We start from the raw sequence: 15,404 nt of genomic DNA on the forward strand, positions 1-15,404 counted from the left end.
AAGAGATTATATTGAAAAACTTCCCTAACATGGGAAAGGAAATAGCCACCCAAGTCCCGGAAGCGCAGAGAGTCCCATACAGGATAAACCAAAGGAGAAACACGCCAAGACACATAGTAATCAAACTGACAAATATTAAAGACAAAGAAAACTTATTGAAAGCAGCAAGGGAAAAGCAACAAATAACATACAAGGGAACTCCCATAAAGTTAACAGCTGATTTCTCAGCAGAAACTCTACAAGCCAGAAGGGAGTGGCATGATATACCTAAAGTGATGAAAGGGAAGAACCTACAACCAAGATTACTCTACCTGGCAAGGACCTCATTCAGATTCGATGGAGAAATCAAAAGCTTTACAGACAAGCAAAAGCTAAGAGAATTCAGCACCACCAAACCAGCTCTACAACAAATGCTAAAGGAGCTTCTCTAAGTGGGAAACACAAGAGAAGAAAAGGACCTACAAAAACAAACCCAAAACAATTCAGAAAATGGTCATAAGAACATACATATCGATAATTACCTTAAACATGAATGGATTAAATGCTCCAAGCAAAAGACACAGGCTCGCTGAATGGATACAAAAACAAGACCCATATATATGCTGTCTACAAGAGACCCACTTCAGACCTAGGGACACATACAGACTGAAAGTGAGGGGATGGAAAAAAATATTCCATGCAAATGGAAATCAAAAGGAAACTGGAGTAGCAATACTCATATCAGATACAATAGACTTTAAAATAAAGAATGTTACAAGAGACAAGGAAGGACACTACATAATGATCAAGGGATCAATCCAAGAAGAAGGTATAACAATTATAAATATATATGCACCCAACATAGGAGAACCTCAATACATAAGGCAACTGCTAACAGCTATAAAATAGGAAATCAACAGTAACACAATAATAATGGGGGACTTTAACACCTCACTTACACCAATGGACAGATCATCCAAAATGAAAATAAATAAGGAAACAGAAGCTTTAAATGACACAATAGACCAGATAGATTTAATTGATATTTATAGGACATTCCATCCAAAAACAGCAGATTACAGTTCATTCTCAAGTGCGCATGGAACATTCTCCAGGATAGATCACATCTTGGGTCAGAGGTCAAGCCACAGTAAATTTAAGAAAATTGAAATCATATCAAGCATCTTTTCTGACCAAAATGCCTTGAGATTAGAAATGAATTACAGGGAATAAAACGTAAAAAACACAAACACATGGAGGCTAAACAATACATTACTAAATAACTAAGAGATCACTGAAGAAATCAAAGAGGAAATCAAAAAATACATAGAGACAAATGACAATGAAAACACGACAATCTTTTGGAATCTTTGGGATGCAGTGAAAGCAGTTCTAAGAGGGAAGATTATAGCAATACAAGCCTACCTCAAGAAACAAGAAAAATCTCAAATAAACAATCTAACCTTACACCTAAAGGAACTAGAGAAAGAAGAACAAACAAAACCCAAAGTTAGCAGAAGGAAAGAAATCATAAAGATCAGAGCAGAAATAAATGAAATAGAAACAAAGAAAACAGTAGCAAAGATCAATAAAACTAAAAGTTGGTTCTTTGAGAAGATAAACAAAATTGATAAACCATTAGCCAGACTCATCAATATAAAGAGGGAGAGGACTCAAATCAATAAAATTAGAAATGAAAAAGGAGAAGTTACAACAGACACCGCAGAAATACAAAGCATCCTAACAGACTGCTACAAGCAACTCTATGCAAATAAAATGGACAACCTGGAAGAAATGGACAAATTCTTAGAAAGATGTAACCTTCCAAGACTGAACCAGGAAGAAATAGAAAATATGAACAGACCAGTCACAAGTAATGCAATTGAAACTGTGATTAAAAGTCTTCCAACAAACAAAAGTCCAGGACCAGATGGCTTCACAGATGAATTCTATCAAACATTTAGAGAAGGGCTAACACCCATCCTTCTCAAACTCTTCCAAAAAATTGCAGAGGAAGGAACGCTCCCAAACTCATTCTATGAGGCCACCATCACCCTGATACCAAAACCAGACAGAGATTCTACAAAAAAAGAATATTACAGACCAATATCACTGACGAATATAGATGCAAAAATCCTCAACCAAATACTAGCAAACAGAATCCAACAACACATTAAAAGGGTCATACACCATGATGAAGTGGGTTTTATCCCAGGGATGCAAGGATTCTTCAATATACACTTATCAATCAGTGTGATTCACCATATTAACAAATTGAAGAATAAAAACCATATGAGCATCTCAATAGATGCAGAAAAAGCTTTTGACAAAATTCAACACCCATGTATGATAAAAACTCTCCAGAAAGTGGGCATAGAGGGAACCTACCTCAACATAATAAAGGCCATATACGACAAACCCACAGCAAACATCATTCTCAATGGTGAAAAACTGAAAGCATTTCCTCTAACATCAGGAACAAGACAAGGATGTCCACTCTCCCCACTATTATTCAACATAGTTTTGGAAGTCCTAGCCACGGCAATCAGAGAAGAAAAAGAAATAAAAGGAATAAAAATTGGAAAAGAAAAAGTAAAACTGTCACTCTTTGCAGATGACATGATAGTATACATAGAAAATCCTAAAGATGCCACCAGAAAACTACTAGAGGTAATCAATGAATTTGGTAATGTTGCAGGATACAAAATTCATGCACGGAAATCTGTTGCATTCCTGTACACTAATGATGAAAAATCTGAAAGAGAGATTAAGGAAACCCTCCCATTTACCATTGCAATAAAAAGAACAAAATACCTAGGAATAAACCCACCTAGCGAGACAAAAGACCTGTATGCAGAAAACTATAAGACCCTGATGAAAGAAATTAAAGATGATACCAACAGATGGAGAGATATATACCATGTTCTTGGATTGGAAGAATTAATATTGTGAAAATGACTATACTACCCAAAGCAATCTACAGATTCAATGCAATCCCTATGAAATTACCAATGGCATTTTTTACGGAACTAGAACAAAAAATCTTAAAATTTGTATGGAGACACAAAAGACCCCGAATAGCCAAAGCAGTCTTGGGAAAGAAAAACGGAGTTGGAGGAATCAGGCTCCCTGACTTCAGACTATACTACAAAGCTACAGTAATCCAGACAGTATGGTACTGGCATGAAAACAAATATAGATCAATGGAACAGGATAGAAAGCCCAGAGATAAACCCATGCACCTATAGTCACCTTATCTTTGATAAAGGAGGCAAGAATATACAGTGGAGAAGAAACAGCCTCTTCAATGAATCGTGCTGGGAAAACTGGACAGCTACATGTAAAAGAATGAAATTAGAACACTCCCTAACACCATACACAAAAATAAACTCAAAATCGATCAGAGACCTAAATGTAAGACCGGACACTATAAAACTCTTAGAGGAAGACATAGGAAGAACACTCTTTGACACAAATCACAGCAAGATCTTTTTTGATCCACCTCCTAGAGAAATGGAAATAAAACAAAAATAAACAAATGGGACCTAATGAAATTCAAAAGCTTTTGCAAAGCAAAGGAAACTACAAACAAGATGAAAAGACAACCCTTAGAATGGAAGAAAATATTTGCAAACGAATCAACGGACAAAGGATTAATCTCCAAAATATATAAACAGCTCGTGCAGCTCAATATGAGAAAACAAACAACCCAATCCAAAAATGGGCAGAAGACCTAAATAGACTTTTCTCCAAAGAAGACATACAGATGGCCAAGAAGCACATGAAAAGCTGCTCAAAATCACTAATTATTAGAGAAATGCAGATCAAAACTACAATGAGGTATCACCTCCCACCAGTTAGAATGGGCATCATAAGAAAATCTACAAACAACAAATGCTGAGGAGGGTGTGGAGGAAAGGGCACCCTCTTGCACTGTTGGTGGGAATGTAAATTGATACAGGCACTATGGAGAACAGTATGGAGGTTCCTTAAAAAACTAAAAATAGAACTACCATATGACCCAGCAATCCCACTACTGGGCATATACCCAGAGAAAACCATAATTCAAAAAGACACATGCACCCCAATGTTCATTGCAGCACTATTTACAATAGCCAGCTCATGGAAGCAACCTAAATGCCCATTGACAGACGAATGGATAAAGAAGATGTGGTACATATATATATAATGGAATATTACTTAGACATAAAAAGGAACAAAATTGGGTCATTTGTTGAAACACGCATGGATCTAGAGGCTGTCATACAGAGTGAAGTAAGTCAGAAAGAGAAAAACAAATATTGTATATTAACACATGTATGTGGAACGTAGAAAAATGGTACAGATGAACCGGTTTGCTGGGCAGAAGTTGAGACACAGATGTAGAGAACAAACGTATGGACACCAAGGGGGGAAAGTGGTGGTGGTGGGGTGGTGGTGTGACGAATTGGGAGATTGGGATTGATATGTATACACTGATGTGTGTAAAATGGATAACTAATAAGAACGAACCTGCTGTATAAAAAAATAAATAAAATTCAAAATTCAAAAAAATAAATAAGCTACAAAGATACCGCACAGGGAATATAGCCTGTATTTTGTAATAACTATAAATGGAGTATAATCTTAAAAATTGTGAATCACTGTGTTGTACACCTGAAACATTTCATTGTATAATATTGTAACTCAAGGGAAAAAACAAAAAGAATGGAAAGAAAGTTGCTTTCAGTTAAAGAAAAACTGAGAAAATTTATTGCCTGCAGACTAACTTATATCACAAGAGATGTTAAAGGAAGTTCTTTAGGTTGAAAAGAAATAATAGATGAAAACTCAGATCCTCAGGTAAGAATAGAGAACATTAGAAATCTTAAAATAGTAAGGTAAATATGAGCTCATTTTCCCCTCTTAATTTCTTTTCAATATATGTCTATCTAAGTAAAAATGATGAAATCATCTTGTCTGATTTATGATTCATGTAGATGTAATTCGAATGACAACTTGAATGGGGAGTGTTTTGTAAATAGGCCAAACAATGAGTAAGTTTCTATATTTTATATAAAATATAGTATAATATTTAGGTAGATTGTGGAAAGAAAGGTTACATTGAATTCCAGGTAGTCTGTGTAAATGTGAATGCTGGTTCCTAGAATGAATGAGAAATATTTGTACAGAATAGCACTTTGCAGATCCTTACTGGCCCACGTGTTAGGCAGGTGGAAACATCATCAGTTCCTACATGGATTCTAGATCAAGCAATCTCTTGACAAAAAACAACTTGGCTGGGCTTCCCTGGTGGCGCAGTGGTTGAGAATCTGCCTGCTAATGCAGGGGACACGGGTTCGAGCCCTGGTCTGGGAAGATCCCACATGCCACGGAGCAGCTGGGCCCGTGAGCCACAATTGCTGAGCCTGCGCGTCTGGAGCCTGTGCCCCGCAACGGGAGGGGCCGCGATAGAGAAAGGCCCGCGCACCGCGATGAAGAGCGGTCCCCGCACCGCGATGAAGAGTGGCCCCCGCTTGCCGCAACTGGAGAAAGCCCTCGCACGAACCGAAGACCCAACACAGCCAAAAAATAAATAAATAAATAAATAAATAAATAAGAAAATCCTTTAAAAAAAAAAAAAAAACAAAACAACTTGGCTTTGACTAACCTTCATACCATGTGTTCTAGGACAATTTAGGAGACATAGCGTGGTTTCCTTTTTCTGTCCATTTTCATTCCCTAAGTAACAGCAGACAACAAGTTCAGAAAAAAGAAAGAGGATGATATTTAGCATTCTTTTCTGTCATGTTATGGGGACACTAAAAAATCAGTATCAGTGGGAAAGAGGTAATAGTTATTTCCTCAAAGCAAGGTTGCTTTTGTGATCCAGTGTGGTCCTTGAACTAGGCTCAGGAAGCTGACTGAGTATTGGGAAAGAAGCCAAGAGTGTATGACAGAATTTGTTAATGGGCAGCTCAGCCTTTTCAAATTCTCCTTGGAAAGGGCCCCGGAGCTGGGGGAGCAGAATATTGACTTTGCTCTGAGGTAAGGCAGATGGAGGGGAGGCTGAGATATAGGGAGAGGCAGAGATGACAGGTCTTGCGATATCATGGAAGACAACACATGGAGCAGAAAGAACATGAATTCTGGAATCTGCAAGTCCTACATCTGAACATCTACACCATGTCATGCTGGGTGACACTGAGCCAGTGTGTCAGGCTGAAAAATGGTCCCTAAAAAAGTATCCATGTCAAATTCCTGGAATATGTGAATGTGACCTTATTTGGAAAAAGATTCTTTACAGATGTGACTAAGTTAAAGCTCTTGAGATGAGGAAACCATTCTGGATTATTCCAGGGAGCCCTAAATGCTATCATAAGTATCCTTATAAGAGAGGGGCAGAGTGAGCTTTGAGACACACAGAAGAGGAGGAGATGCGACCTTGGAGGCACTGGAGTGATATGGTGGCCCCACGCCAAGAAATACCAGCAACCACCAGAAGGTGGACGAGGCATGGAGTGGAATCTCTGCTAGAGCCTCTGGAAGGAGCAGGGCTCTGCCAACACCTTGATTTTGGACATCTGGCCTCCAGAATTGTGAGTGTATAAATTTCTGTTGTTAAAAGTACTAAGTTTGTGGTAATTTGTTACAGCAACCACAGGAAGGAAAGGAATACAGCCAGTGACAGACCTCCCTGAATCTCAGTGCCCTCATCTCTAAAATAGGGTCATACTAGCTACCTTGTAATGTTGCCAGAATTAAATGAGAAAATGTGTAAAAATAGAAATTGAATGAAAGAAGTGAGCAAAGAGCAAAAGATAGGGAACATGCTAGGAAAAATATAGGTATCCCTTGTTTGATGTGAGTAATTTGTACCTGATGATCAGATGTTTTACCCAACAATGTTTTCTAGGAGACAACTTCCCATTATTTTAAATGAGAAAAATGGTAACGTTTAATATGTCAATCCAACTCCCCAGCCAATTTCCTGAAATGTTAGTAAAACACAGTGAAATACACATAATTGAACAATAAGCTATTATACTAGGATTTAAAATACAGATCTTGCCACTGTTCAGTTGGCAAAAATTTAGATTTATGATACCAAAACTCAATACAAAAATTTTGAGAAAATGATATACAGGAAAATCCTTAAGACACTTTCCAGATATGTTCCTGTAGAATGTGCGAACCATGGGTAGATACTTTGAAAAGCACACTGAGTGTCAACATGAGGGCTACACATTTCAGACCTTGCCAGTGCTAAAAGGCCATCATAGCATCAGTGTGAGCCACACTCTGCCACTGGGCGCTTGAACTGAAAACATTTCCACAGTGTCTTTCACATTTCGCAGAGAGTTAAGAAAATATTAAAGACAATTGCAGAGAAGGAAGCAAAGCAAGTAAGACAAGTTTCTACCTACAAAGCAAGTGTTTTTAGCAACTATATTGTTAGGTGATGGAGGATATAATTTTAAGTATTTTAAATTCTAGTATAATAGCTTATTGTTCAATTATGTGCATTTCATTGTGTTTTACATTTTAAAGCATTTAAAAAATGCTTTGCTGTTGGGCTTTCCTGGTGGCTCAGTGGTTAAGAATCCGCCTGCCAATGCAGGGGACACTGGTTCGAGCCCTGGTCCGGGAAGATCCCACATGCTGTGGAGCAACTAAGCCCATGCGCCACAACTACTGAGCCTGTGCTCTAGAGCCCGCGAACCACAACTACTGAGCCCTCGTGCCAAAACTACTGAGCCTGTGCTCTAGAGCCCACGTGCCACAACTACTGAAGCCTGCGCACCTAGAGCCCGTACTCCTCTACAAGAGAAGCCACTGCAATGAGACTCCCATGCACCGTAATGAAGAGTAGCCCCTGCTCACTGCAACTAGAGAAAGCCTGCGCAAAGCAATGAAGGCCCAACACAGCCAAAAATAAAATAAATAAATTAAAAAAAATGCTTTGCTATAATTTTCAAATCAGTGCAGTGAGCAGATCTTGTTTCCATAATCATAATGAACAGCTTTTTTTGGCCTCTTTCTAAAATGCCTAAGTTTTAATGAGGATTGTGGGGTTTTTTTTCCCAACTGGACAGAATCATTTCCCTTTGTCTGTTCCTATATTGCCAGTTTCTGGCTATGCTTGAAATAGAGGGTTGAATTCTGTATGAAAAGTGCTTAAAGGGGCTACAGGGCGTAATCTAAGTCATACAGGAATTGTGAGGATTTTAATGAGATAGTGAATGAAAAGAGCCTAACACAGTTCCCAGCACAAGTCAGTATCTAATTATCATCGTTATTATCATTGACAGATTACTGCTGTATTTTTATGTTACAGACGAAAGTTTTCACATGATTATTTTTTTTAGGACCAAAAACAGGTTTCCATATTACCTACAAGTACAAAAGTCCTAAAGATGGAAAACAATAAGTTATTTATTGTGTCACTAATATGTCTGAGACTAAAAGAGTTTGGGGAAGAGTAGCAAAAACAAATGGTAAATCTTGAACTTAAAAAGAAAGAAGGGCTATCTATCTCCATTATGGACAGCTGTCATGCACAGGCTGGAGCAACTCTTTAGGTAGAATCAGGGACACTTGAAAACTGGAAATCTTTTGCAAATTAGGATCATAATCTATTTACACCCCCCCGTCCCCCCCCCATGCTGGGCTTTCTTGTGGATAACTGATTCCATGTGTGCAACTTGCAGCAGGAAGGGCAGGTTAAGGGCCTGGAAATTGTTAAACTCTAGATTGGATGGTACTTTGGAGACCTCCTTACAGGAAAATCTGTCAGTTACATGGCCAATCAAGTTGCAAGGCTAATACTTGCTAATTTTGCATTCCATTGAATGATGATATATAATACATCTCGTGATTCTACAGTAAATATTTCATTTCTTTTACTTTTCTGCCCAATAGATTGGCTTCATGCAGTTGCTAGATGAAAATAGAATTGTGTTGCAAAAGAGATAGATGATTTAGCAAATATGATTTTATATGCCAAAAAAGGTACACTAGCAGCTTTTATGATGAGTGTCCTTGAAGGGAAATATGGTGAATTTGCATCTGATTTAGGTCTTCTCTAAACAACAACAATAACAAAAAAGGCAGAAACAAGCCTAAGACAGTTTTATCTGTTTGGGTGGTATTAATGGGTTCTTGTTGGGAGATCTGTGATAGTGATAGTGATAGTGATAGTGATGCCTCCTGGTAATTTCTTGTGTGTGAAGGGTACAGGTAGGAATTTATAGGGATGGTTATGATCCAAACTTATTTGGTCTCCAAAGCATGTCCAGGAGAGGTTGTAGGCCTTTTGTCATCTTGCCTGGCATGTATATAACTGCAGATAGCAGCCATGCTAAGTTGTTGGGTAACTCATTTTGGTTACCTTCTTTAGGTGACACATTAGACATTTTTGCCTATCTTGAGTCCTCCATTCTGTCTATTATGGTAGACTGTAAGCTCCATAATGAAACTGTTTCTAACTTGTTCACCTCCATACCCTAGCCTGGTAGCACTCCAAAAAAAATGTCGAACAAATAAGTAGAAAGAATGAACCTAGTGGTTGTCTTATCCATCCATCCATTCATCCATCTATCCTTCCATCCATTTCTCAAGATTGCTGTTTTCTTGAGCAATCTTGAACGTGGTCAAATGCACATTGTAAAATTAAACTTGAGGTGAAGCTATAATTTATTAATGTGCAGAGTGATTGATAAACTTAAGAAAAGAAATTGTACCACTTTGGTCAGCTAGATATACAAACCATTTGGAAACATCTCAGCAAAAGTGAAAGGGCGTCTCTGATGCCTCTAATCTACCTCTCCCTGCTCCCCATCCTTAGCTGCTATTCACACTTGCTTTTCTTAAACATATTTAATTTGTGACAAGTTGGGAGCTACCTTCTCTTTTCTGAGGTGATCTTTGAAGAATAATGTACTTAACTGCAGCCTATTTAGATTGTTTATCTGTATTTAAATCCTTAGCTAGGTATTGTGTTTTGCCTTTAAGATAAAATCAATAATAAAAAGTTGAAAAGCAGCAGAGTAATCCTTGACCATTCCTCAACAACTATCCTCCCCTACTTCCAAAAAGAAACACTGCTTAATCTTAACTTTTTTGAAATTTTTTTCTCAGAGTTCATTTAGCTCTGGGTTCACCTTTATTCAAATGTATAGAAGCTAAAAATGGTACAAAAAAGTTTATTCTAATCCAGACGCATTTGGAAGCCAGTGTCATTACTAAATGCTGTTGGTCTTGATAAGCTCTTTGATGAGCTGAGATCAGCTTCTATCACAGAGACAGATGTAGTTCATTGTAAAATAGTGTAAAGGCTATGTAAATAGTTGCTGGTGTGCAGCAAATTCAACTTTTGCTGTTTGGAATTTCTGGATTTCTTTTTTTTTTTTTTATCCATGGTTGATTGAATCCTCAGATGCAGAACCTGTGGATACAGAGGGCCAATTGTTTAGGGTACAACCAATACGGAATTACCTCCAGGAAAGGGCTAGCTGTGGTGGTGCTGCTGGAAGCCGGTGAGTTAGACCAACTGAAATGTTTATGTAACCTCCAAATCTCATTGTAAAATTCATCCTACCCAATTGATCTTCAGAGCTTTTGAAAAGAAAAATTATGGAGTAATTTGAGCTTCCCCTCTCTCCTCATCTGACCTCCTCTGTTCCTGGAGCAGAGACATTAGATGTCAATCAGAGATCCAAGAACATGGGGAAAGGAGTGAGAAAAGGAAGCCTGGGTAATTCACTTGATAAGTATTATCCATCATTCATGTGTACTGTAGAGCAGTGGGTAGTTGGGGAAATAGGATCATTTGTAAAGTTCAGCTGTTGGAGATGGTAGTGAAGAAAGATATTAAAGCATTATAGTTTTCAAAGGCAGTGACTGTAGAGAATTAAGGACTTCTGCTGTTAGCTGCAATTAAGTGTCTGGTGCCAGTCTTGACCTCCTTTCATGAAGAGCTATAAAATTAGATAAAATGTATGAGGCAACTATTTCCAGGAATTGGCTAACAGGCAATGCAGGACTTTGGTCTTTGAGAGAAGGTAACACTTGAAGTAGGCCTTGGATTCACCTTGGTTTTCTGCCTAGGGGTCCATTCACTGGACCAGAGAGTAAGCCTTATTCTTTCTTATTAAGAATACATTCAAGTTGGAAGAATTACAGTCTCCCTCGCACCATACCCTAAAATTAATTCCAGCTGGATTAAGGCAATAAATGTATAAAATCAATCATTAGAAAGCTAGAAGAGAAATGAGCATTTATCCCAACTACAGTGAGAGAGAACCTTATAAACTTAAAGAGAAAAAGAAAAGATCACAAAAGAAAAGAGTTGTGGACTTGACTCCATTAAAAGTAAACTTCTGTTTGTCAAAAAACAAAAACCACAATGGAGATACACATGTGCAGCAAACATGAGATACGAGTGCCTAGGGATCTTAAGAGACCAAGAGCTCATACCAATTGATAACAATGCATGATTCCAGTAGTTAAATGGGAGGTCAGACATCCAGTTTTTTCCATCCTAAAGCCTTTATTTTTAATCCTTTCCTTCTCAGTGGGAGAACTCAATTGCCCAAGGTCTCTTCCTGCTTGCTGTTTCATCACTCCTACTTCTGAGCCTCAGCAGGGACCTGGCCTTACATTCCATTGCATTCCCTGCCTGGGGCCCTCTATCTCTTACATGCAATCTTTAGTGATGTTTCTATGAGCTCTAAAAATTTGGGGTTTCCCAGCAACATTGCTCTATGGCATTTGTTACCAGGTATCGGTGTTTCATACTCATCTCTTATTGGAGATGTAGTAGTTTCATTTCTAGAAAGAAAATGTGACATGTTCCCCCTTTTGACTTCCTACCTTCTCTGAAAAATTGGATGCTTGAGGGGTGTGTGTGTGTGTGTGCGTGTGTGTGTGTTTGTGTGTTCAGGGTATAGGCTTGCGGGGAGTAATAAAGGAAGTGATGGTGGGGAGGGCTGCCCCAGCATTACGTTTTCTGATCTGCTGGAAGCAGAAAAATGAGTGTGATGACCTGAGGGAGCTGATGACTAAGTGAGCATATGTTCTTAGGCACGTTCCAGTAAATCACATTGAGTAAGATTCTCCCTGTTACTCCTTTGTCCATTTACAGGGGTGGGCACTTAACATGTAGGTCTACTCCACTGTACAGCCCCAAAGAAAATATACATAAGCATTCATTCATTCATTTATTCATCCATAGGGAGAATCCACTATGTTCAAGGCACTGTAAGATATACAAAGAGAAATTCTCAAGAAGTTTCAAATCTTAGACTCTGTGGATGTACACAAATAAGTATAAGGTCAAAAGGGTTAAGGGTCGGGGCTTCCCTGGTGGCGCAGTGGTTGAGAATCTGCCTGCCAATGCAGCGGACATGGGTTCGAGCCCTGGTCTGGGAGGATCCCACATGCCGCGGAGCAACTAGGCCCGTGAGCCACAACTACTGAGCCTGCGCGTCTAGAGCCTGTGCTCTGCAACAAGAGAGGACGCGATAGTGAGAGGCCCACGCGCCACGATGAAGAGTGGCCCCCGCTTGCCGCAACTAGAGAAAGCCCTCGCGCAGAAATGAAGACCCAACGCAGCCATAAAAAAAAAAAAAAAAAAAGGGTTAAGGGTCATAAGAGACTTGAATGGAAACATACAATGAAAAATATAGTAAGCAGAGATTCTGGCCCAGCAAAGATGATGTAGACCCATTTTCCCTGCTCCTCCTCCAAAGCACAACTATGAACTCTAGAAATGAAGCAAGAGACAACCAAATGAGAATTCTGAAAGGTGGTAAGAAAAAGGTGAGCTGGTTTGAGACTCCAGGACTAGAGGAACAGCATAGTAGCAGGGTGTCTAGGGTCCTCCCTCCCAAGAGAAGAAGCCACCCAGACCAGGTGTTTCCTAACTCCTAACCTAATGACAGGGGGAAGCCCAGGGAGGTTGATTTTTTTCCTGATTGAATGGGAGTATCGCTGGCAACATCAGAGAAGTCTGACCCCTCCAATAAGGGGAATGAGAACCAGAGAAAAGAAGTAGAAAACAAGTAATATGATAATAGACTGAGGTGCTAACATATCAATAATGATCTTAAATGTAAATCATCTAAATCTTTTATTGAAAGATAAAGATTGACAGAGTGGATAAAAGAACTCAGTCCAACTATATGCTGCTTATGAGGAACTCACTTCAAAGTCAATGATTAGGTAAGTTAAAAGTAAAAGGATAGAAAAAAGTACACCATACAAATATTAATTTTCAAAAAGCAGGAGAGACTATATTAATATGTGATAAAAGTAGACTTCAGAGCAAAGAAAATATCTAGAGACAAACAGAGATATTATATAATGATGAAAGCATCAACCCACCCAGAAAATTTAATGATCCTAAATATATACACACCAAACAATAGAGCCTTAAAGTACATGGGGAAAAAACAAACAAACAAAAACAAACAAGCCAACTAACAGAGCTGAAGGAGAAATAGAGAAACTGACAACTGTAGTTAGAGACTCCAATGCCCCATCTCAACAATAGATAGATCTACTATGCAGAAAATCAGCAAGAATATAGAAGATCTGAGCATCACAATGGGCTAATAGTATCTAATTGACATATATAGAACACTCCATCCAATAATAGCAGAATACACATTTTTTTCAAGCACTCATGTATCATTCAGCAAAATATACCATACCTTGGGTCACAAAAAACCCTTTAAGTTTTAAAAATTGAAATCATGCTGAATGTGTTCTCTGACTATAATAAAATCTAACTAGAAATCAATTACAAGAAGATCATAGAAAAAGTTCTAAACATAGGTCAAAGAGTAACTCTTAAAGGAAATTAAAAAATACATAGAACTGAATGAAAATGAAAACACTATATCAAAATATGTAAGCTGCAGCTAAAGCAGTGCTGAGATGGATATTTATACCACTAAATATGATACTAGAATTGAGGAAAGTTCTCAAATTAATAACCTAAGTTCCTACCTCAAGTATAAAAAAGAAAGAAAAATAAACCAATAGCAAGCAGACAGAAAGAAATAATAAAGGTAAAAGCAGAAATCCATAAAATTTAAAACAGGAAAAATATAAAGTCAATGAAGCAAAAAGTTGGTTATTCTAAAAAATTAATAAACTTGATAAATGATTAGCAAGGCTGACAATAACAAAATTGCCAACATTAGAAATGAAATAGGGGATATAAATACAGATCCTACAATCATTAAAAAATAAATAAGGATACACTGTGAACAATTTCATATTCACATAGTCAACTACTTATAAGAAAGAGATCAATTTTTCAAAAATTATAAACCACCTAAATTCAGCCAGTATGAAATGGACAGCTTGAGTAACGATTAAAGAAACTGAGTTAGTACTTAAAAGTTTCCCCCCAAGAACTCCTCAGGACCACACAGTTTCACTGGCGAAGTCTACCAAATGTTTAGAAAAGAATTAGTACCAATTTTACATAATCTCTTTCAGAAAATAGAAGAGGTAGGAACACTTCCCAACTCATTTATGAGCGTAGTAAAAGACCACAAAAAGAAAGGAAGGAAGGGAGGGAGGGAGGGAAGGAGGGAGGAAGAAAGAAAGACTATTCCAGTCCAATATCTCTTGTGAACTTTGACACAGAAATACTCAACAAAATATTAGCAAATCAAGTACAACAACGTGTAAAAGGAATTATGTACCATGACCGAAGGGGATTTAATACAGGTATGCAAGGATGATTGAGTACTTTAAAATGAATCAATGTAATCTACCATATCAATAAGCTAAAGAAGAAAAATGATATGATCATATCAATTAACCCAGAATAAGCATTTGAAAAAATCCAGCATCCATTTATAATAAAAACTGTTAGCAATTAAGGAATAGAGTTGAATTACCTCAACTTGATAAAGAGAATCCCTGAGTGCTTGCTTCAGCAGCACATATGCTAAAATTGGAACGATACAGAGATTAGTATTGCCCCTGCCCAAGGATGACATGCAAATTCGTGAAGCATTCCGTATTTTTATCTTTTTTGACCCCCCTCCTAGAGTAATGAAAATAAAAGCAAAAATAAACAAATGGGACCTAATTAAACTTAAAAGCTTTTGCACATCAAAGGAAACCATAAGCAAGACGAAAAGACAGTCCTCAGAATGGGAGAAAATATTTACAAATTAAGCAACTGACAAAATATTAATCTCCAAAATATATGAACAGCTCATGCAGCTCAATATCAAAAAAACAACACAATCCAAAAATGGGCAGAAGACCTAAATAAACATTTCTGCAAAGAAGACATACAGATGGCCAAGAGGCACATGAAAAGATGCTCAACATCACTAATTATTAGAGAAATGCAAATCAAAATTACAATGAGGTATCACCTCACACCGGTCAGAATGGCTATCATCAAAAAAATCTAC

General features: G+C 37.9%; 1 protein-coding gene and 1 non-coding gene across 18 annotated transcripts in view; both read left to right on the top strand.

Annotated features, from left to right (window-relative positions):
• Nucleotides 1-15,404, top strand: part of FHIT (fragile histidine triad diadenosine triphosphatase) — a 1,493,627-nt gene that overhangs the window by 522,883 nt on the left and 955,340 nt on the right. The window contains exon 1 of one of the 17 annotated variants that reach the window (XM_057555637.1): nt 10,477-10,496. The exons of the other annotated variants lie outside the window; for them this stretch is intronic. The gene's annotated coding sequence lies outside the window, so the exon portion shown is untranslated. Of the gene's footprint in view, nt 1-10,476; nt 10,497-15,404 lie in introns of those variants that run through there. 17 annotated transcript variants of the gene reach the window in all.
• Nucleotides 14,903-15,006, top strand: LOC114239174 (U6 spliceosomal RNA). The gene has a single exon (XR_003624372.1). It is a non-coding gene; the product is annotated as a U6 spliceosomal RNA (small nuclear RNA).

Source organism: Balaenoptera acutorostrata, chromosome 10 (genome assembly GCF_949987535.1).
Source record: "Balaenoptera acutorostrata chromosome 10, mBalAcu1.1, whole genome shotgun sequence".
NCBI classification, from domain to species: domain Eukaryota; kingdom Metazoa; phylum Chordata; class Mammalia; order Artiodactyla; family Balaenopteridae; genus Balaenoptera; species Balaenoptera acutorostrata.